The 7085-nt window shown below is 43.4% G+C and overlaps 1 long non-coding RNA gene across 1 annotated transcript; it reads left to right on the top strand.

Moving 5' to 3' along the window:
• Nucleotides 1-4108: 4108 nt before the first annotated feature.
• On the top strand, nucleotides 4109-7085 carry LOC109370714. The gene is made up of 3 exons (XR_002121062.2): nucleotides 4109-4150; nucleotides 4672-4759; nucleotides 6989-7085. It is a non-coding gene; the product is annotated as an uncharacterized LOC109370714 (long non-coding RNA).

The raw sequence follows: 7085 nt of genomic DNA, 5'->3' as shown, positions 1-7085 counted from the left end.
TCATTATGCAAATGTGCAATCTGCTTGCCGTTAGGATCCACGCTCTGCTCTGGGCAGCCCTGGGGCCTGCTCTGTGTTTGGGGTGACACTGCTCTCGGTCTCAGACCAGCCATGCACTGCCCCCTCCCTGCTAATGGGAAGGTCTGGATGTCCCTGGAGCTCTGAAGAGTGTAAAGAGGCAAGGAAATGGAAAAGAAAATCACCGGTAAAAAACAAAGACAAAGAAATAGAAAGTATATAAGTACTTTTCTAGTGGTGTAAGTCAATAATGATTAATTCCCCGCAGATAGATTTGCCCATATGTTGTCCAATGTAGCCTTTCTTATCCATCATCTCCAAAGAGCTGTTACTCACCAGTTAGGCCAGGAAAGAAAAAGGAGTCTTAAGCTGATATGCTGTATCAGCAACGTTCAAACTCTTAAATTCAAGCTCATGGCAAATAACATAACCATAGCTCTAACTCTCTCTTTTTTTTTTCAGGATTAGTCATCAGAAACCATGAAGCTATTTCTTGGAAGGCGGCTATTATGAGCTGACTAATCATATACAAAAGATCAGACTACTTTCCAAAGGTCTAATTGACCAGAAGAATCTGTGGTTTTCCCTATTCTCTTGTTATTCACATCAGCAGTACTGGCTTCCACTAAAATTTTCTAGCAAACAAATGTTTTTGAGGCATTTCAGTTGAAGTAGAAAGCCAACATGGGAAAAAGCAGACCATCAGCTGTTCCACTGGGAATCCAGCAAAAAGAAACAGTTGATATCCTATTAATATAAATGAGCTCATTAGGAGAGTTGATTTCAGTCTGAGTTCAGCAGTTCAGAGCCTCTATTCCAGAATATATAGAATTTATATAACAAAAATTAAGAGAAAATGGAGGAAGGATATTGCAAGTGTCTGTTTCCCACCCTGGTGCCAGGGTAGATGAATGGAAGGTAAGACAGGAGGCTGCACTGACCAAACCAGATCCAGAGCTGTAAGAAGATTTTCCAGACGTACTGAGGCAAATGAAGAGGATTTCCAAGACAGCAAGTATCACATACTGTTTTGCAGTTTTTTTAAATATATGCCTACATTATGAGTAATCTGTGCAATAGATACATTCATAGAGTTCCAGAATAAACTTGCAGAACAGCATTTCTTGGACTTTACATAAAGCAAAAAAGCTTTAAACATGGGCAGTCATTTCCACCACTGCTATTATGAGCATCAAGGATGGCCTTAGCACAGTAGCGAAGCCTGAGCCCTGGTCCTATATTTGACTCTGATCATTTGTTCCAGAGCACTCTTCAGTAGGGAGGAAACACATATCTATTTCATAAGAGTATTATGAGGAGTTATTTATTAACATTAGTTATTGATCTGAGAAGGAAAAATGTTAGATGTATTCAGCAAGCTAATTCAGTGCAATAGCAGGAAGGAACAGTTTCATGGGGAGAAAAAAGGATTACAGTAATAAAGAACAAACAAAAATTCAAGACTTTCACTATATCTCTTGCTCTTCAGTACTTATTTTTATGGCCTGATTCCCTAGCCCTTAGGCAGGATTTCTCTCTGGAGGCAGGGCGCTGCCATCAGGCTCCGTCACAACACATGAGGAAGGAGATGAGGAGGCAAAAACAGCACAGGAAAACACAAATTGGATATTTTCTGGAATTCCAGGCTTGGATTTACAATTCAGATAACACTTCTTACTGGCCACAATCCACATCAGGGCTGGGAATGACAACATGTCTGGTCCCTGTGCACTGCAGAGAGTTACAAATGGCACAAATGAAGTACTTTGCAGAAAGTGCTGGCTACCCTCCTTCAGCTCATGTTAATGCTCACTGATGCTTGAAATTAACTGCTGGGTGGCTAAAACAGGGTTGCAAGTGACCCCAGAGACAAAGGATGTCTATGGCAGAAGGGGCTGGTGGTATCCCCAGGGTGAAATCACAGATTTCCACCTCCCTGGCTGCTGTCTCAAACATTAAGCATCCTTCCAGAGGAAAAAAAAGGAAAACAAAATTTAAAAACTATATTGGAATAATGATCCTGCATTCTGGATTTAGGTCTATCATCTTTCCTATTGTATTGTCCACATTCTCTCTCTCCCTGCAGAGAAGAATCTCTCAAAAGCTTCACAAACGCTTTTTTTTCAGTATCAACCTCTGCTTTAAACAAGGATCTTCACCACCATGGGTGTAAAAACTGGGTGCCACTCTTTTCCTGGCTGTTACTCAAGGTATAAGATCCATATTCCTACCACAAACCATGCTGGGACTTCTAATTGGGTTTTCCTCCCACTGTAACTCCCTCTACCATCTGTTTCCCTTTTTCTCTTGGATGACACATCCCTTCATCACCAAGCGCTGCCACCAAGATGCCAACCAAACCTATGAGCATCAGCCCCATCAGCCCCTTCCCCATGCTCCAGAAAACTTCAAGCCCAGCTCCAGCTGCGAGATGGGATTTCAGGCCACCACATTCCCATCTATAGATGGGATCCAATGCCTTGTTGTGCTCCAGTCCATGGTCCTGGCTGGGTTTTAACACCAAATTGGCAGTGGAGTTTCATTGAAACAAGGCAGGAACTCTGGTGTATGAAGATGAGAGCAATAATTCTATTACTCTCAGCTGGGCCAGATTCCCACTGTGGGTTTTCTCATAGCAGCAGAGCTGTTTAACCTATGACACAACTGATCTTGAAGACACCACTTTGCTGGGAGCAACCACGAACTCCTCCCTTTTCCAGTGTTAACAAAGGATGTCAGAGCATCTCTGCTGAAATAATTGATTGCCCCAGACTTCAATAGGATCTGACCACTGCTTTCCGCTGCTGCATCTGAGGAGATTAGTGCTAAACTGTCAGCAACATGTCTGCTTCTTCTGGCCTCCTTCCAGACCCCCAGTCATGTTGGAGTTGAGCTAATGCAAATGAAAATACATTAGAATTTTAAATCTGTGCATAAATGAGGCTTGTTCATTGGGATTCTCGAAGTTAATGTTGCCTGTAGCTATTACTAGTGTTTTCAGAAATAATTCATTAGCTGCAAAAATCTTCTTTCATGTCTCAAGAGATTAAAAAAAAATTAGCTTTTCTCTTTTCTCGTTAGTTCCTTCCATTCAGTCTCTTCCTTCTTCAGCACACCATCACCGCCCCTTTTTCAGGCTGCAAAGTCATGACATGATGTCTTAAAGACTAAGCCCACGGAGACACATTGCAGATGAGCTCTGGACAGGTACCACCAGATGGTACCTTCCACCAGTTCCCATAGTAATACTTTACTCATGCACGGGCTTTTCTGAGCAGCATTTCTGGAAATGTCAGTCCCTCCCTAGCAGAGGAGCAGTGGATGCATTGCAAGGGTGGCTTCTGTCTGCCAGTAGCACTCCCAGATGGGGTTGGATGTCCCACTCCATTCTGCAAAACCCAAAGTAGACCCTGGATACACAGACAAACAAAAAACCACAGAGGATCAGTATAGAGAAAATTCCTTTTTCTGCATTAACTCTAATAACTCAGTTTTTCATTAAGATCAAGGAAAAACTGTTTTTTTTTTTTCTCTGCACCTTCAGATTCTCTGCTTTTGATTGGAGAAAAGAATCACAGAATTGAATCATAGAATCACAGGCTGGCTTAGGTTGGGGAGGACCTTAAAGATCACCCAGTTCCAATCGCTTGCCACGGGCTCCTTGCCCTCCATTAGATCAGGGCCCAGGACCCCAACCAACCTGGCCTTGAATGTCTCCAGAGAGGGCACCCACAACTCTCTGGGCAGCTTGTGCCAGTGCCTCAGCATCCCCTGAGATTAAATGTGTAAATAAATGATAGAGAGAGGAGTTCTGTAAATTCTTTCAAAGAAAATACACCAGAGGTTGAAACCAAGACCAATATGTTGTTCCACCAAAAATAGATTGTTCAACTTCATAATGCCTGAGTGTTTGGGAATTGCTGTATCACAGCCTGAACCTCTGATTGACCACCTGAGGCAAGCAATGAATCAGCCATGGGAGCACAGGTGAAGGTAATTCAGCTGTGCTGCCGGAAGGGGTGAAGCCTGGCTGCACCTCTCCTAGATCCCATTTAAGTGCTGACTGCCACTGAGGAAGGATCTCTTCCTGCAGATTACTTCTCCTGGAGAATATTGTGAGTCTACAGCATTGGTAAGCATTTTTCCCTTATTATTTTTCCATTGCAATAATCCTATTTAGCCTAAAACTCTGTACACTCATTGATTGTACACTGAGGAATGTGAAACTACATTTCTCACAGATTCAGAGGTCTCACAGGATTTTCTGAAAGCCTCAAAGAGCACCAGAGAGCAATGACTGTGAGCTATCAGCAGCTGCCTAGCCTGTTTGCTACAAGCCCTAGTGAACCGCTCTTCATGCTCGGCTGGCTGAAGCCATCCCTTCCTAGCAAGAAAGGGAAGAGACACTGTGCTGAGACCACCAAAGAGTCTGTCTTTCACCCAGCTCCTCTCCCATGCCTATTTCAGCTTTGCTGACAAATCTAGGGAGCATCCTTAAATCTAGGGAGCATCCTTTATTCTGGGATATAGAGCTGCTTTAAAATCTAGGAAGAGCAAGACAAAGACATGAGTAAATTTAGCTCATTGTAGTGGAGAACATGTGGTTGAGCCACTCATCCCCAGCAAAAATAACACAATCGATGCCATCTGCAGATGCAGAACACGCTGCTTTGTGTGCTCCCCTGATCTCAGTGGGAAATGGCACTAGAAGCATGGAGCCAGCAAAGATCCCCTCCTGCTGGTAAGTGCCCACTCATGAGTGCCCATGTCCCACTCTATTCTCCTCTCCTGCCCCAGCTCCACACTGCCCTGAGCTCCTAGTTCTCCCCATGGACTCACAGCTGTGTCAGGTGGCATTGGGGAGGGAGCTCATTTTTTTTTTTCTCCTTAGCCATTTGACACTGCAATTAGATTGAGTTCAATTGCTGGGACATTACCACCTGCGCTAATGGCCAAAATTGCTTTCAAAGATAGACTGCGGTGTTTTGAATTTGGAGAAAGATTGCTGTCCCTTCTAATTACATTTTCTGTCCATAATGAGACAATTATAAGCATTTCAATAGCTTAAGGTCACCAGCCTTCAACTGCAGGAGAGTGCAGTAGGGAAAGATGGTTCCATCTCCCCCTCTCCTTCCCCTCCCACTAGTTAATTTCCTCGAGCAATTCTCTGGCAGAGGTCCTAGCAGCACTTGAGTTCCCAAAGCTTCCTCGTGTATCTGCTGCACTTGAGGAGCAAACTCCATTCCCATCACCTTCGGAGGGCAGCACACGTGTGAAGAACCTGCTCACTCCCCTTTGTCATGTAAATGACACATATTTACTAATTAGGTTTTGAACTCAAAGATTCCATTGGTATATATAGAGCAAGAGAGGGGGAATATTGTTTCAGAAGCAGAACACTGCAGGAACGTAGATGTTGCCATGCTGCTCCTGCACCAGGATGTCTCCTCATGGTGCCACAAAGGCCAATAGCTTCAGAGCTAGGAATTATTCTGAAAAAAAAGTACTGATAACTGAGGTTGGTGTTCTTGGTACCTGAGCACTGCTGGGTGGGATCCTGCCAGCTAGAAATGCTTTCAGCTCTTGAAATCTAGGCTCCTGAATCTTAAGCTGTGCCAAATCTTATTGTTGTAAGACTGCATCACACAGCCAATAAATACTGTGTTAACATACCAGTATATTGCAGTACACATCTCTAGTCAAGAATGAAAGTTTATGGCAATATAAAAATACTGCCATTAATCTAAGGTTCTGGTAACCTGCACACCAGAACTGTGGAGAGTGGCTGTTATTAGCTTGGCAAATCTCAAAGCCTTCCCAAGCACTGGATACCTATAAGTGATAGAACTGTGCAGTATCAGAAGGCACTGTAACTGACCAATGAAAGTACTCCCAGTTCCCAAAGTCTGCCTCAAAGCTCCCAATTACTCAGGCCCAGCTGGAGGCATGGGGATGTGCATGTTCGTTCTTTGTATTCACAAATCCTTTGCAGAAAGATGGAGAGAGTCTGGGGAATAAAGAACTGGGACTTCCAAAACAAAGAATTTCCACCTAACCCACACAGTTTTGCACCGGGAGCTTCAAATCAAGATTGTCTCCCTTACATTTCTCTTTTTTTGTACAACTTCTGGAAAATAAGTATGAAAAAATTGCTAGGGTTCAGAGCTTCCCAGCTACAGCTCTGATGTGCTGACAGAAATATCATTTTAAAGAGTTTCCATCAAAAAGCCCAAGTGGTGGAGCCCAGGAAGCTGAGCAAAGCTTTTAAGAAGACCATGTCCTTAGGGAAGCCAGCTAGGTAGAGGACTTCCCATCTACCCAGTTAAACGTGAATCACTGCTGTTTGATTAAAGATGATCTTCCCAGTGATTTTCTGCCTCAACCGTGCTGTTTTGATGTACTAGTTCAAGATCTGTCACATTAATTATAAGAACAAGCTCTGATGCAGAGCTCCAACACTAGCAGCAACAACTACACAAAAATTACGAGCCTCCAACTCATAAAAACAGAGCTTTAATGAGATTAGTGGAGATGACTGGAGGAGATGGCACATTGCATAGGCAGGATGAAATGAGCTTTGCTGCCTGCACCCAGCTTGTTAAGGGAATCTGAGCCTTTCATAAAGATGACAAAGTTTGGAATCCACCTTTTACACTGAAGTGATGAAGCGGGAGGCGGGGGGGAAGCTGCAGCCTCAGAGGTGTGCAGGAGCCAGGAGCTTAACTGGGATTCAGGGTACAGATCTCAGCCCTGCCACAGCTGGGGACACTGTGTGACATCAAAGTGGAAAGGTAGCTAACAAATCATTGATACTTAGAGCTAAGGTAGCACATAACAATTACAAAGATTTGCTACTCAAAATCCAGGGGGGCAGGAGTTGTTCTTTTCTATGGAAATGACAAGAAAAGCTTGTCATAAATCTCCATTTAACCTTCAAAGTATTCATCTTTTTTTTTTGTTTTTTCCCCAGACACAAAAGCTTCCAAAATTACATAATTCCTTCAGATCAACTCAAGTTTATGCATTCAGGTTGAAGAAAACAAACAAAAACCAACAAACAGACCAAA

Source organism: Meleagris gallopavo, chromosome 22 (genome assembly GCF_000146605.3).
Source record: "Meleagris gallopavo isolate NT-WF06-2002-E0010 breed Aviagen turkey brand Nicholas breeding stock chromosome 22, Turkey_5.1, whole genome shotgun sequence".
Lineage (NCBI taxonomy): Eukaryota > Metazoa > Chordata > Aves > Galliformes > Phasianidae > Meleagris > Meleagris gallopavo.
Note: the sequence above shows the minus strand (reverse complement) of the source record. Positions and strands in the feature narration are given on the sequence as shown.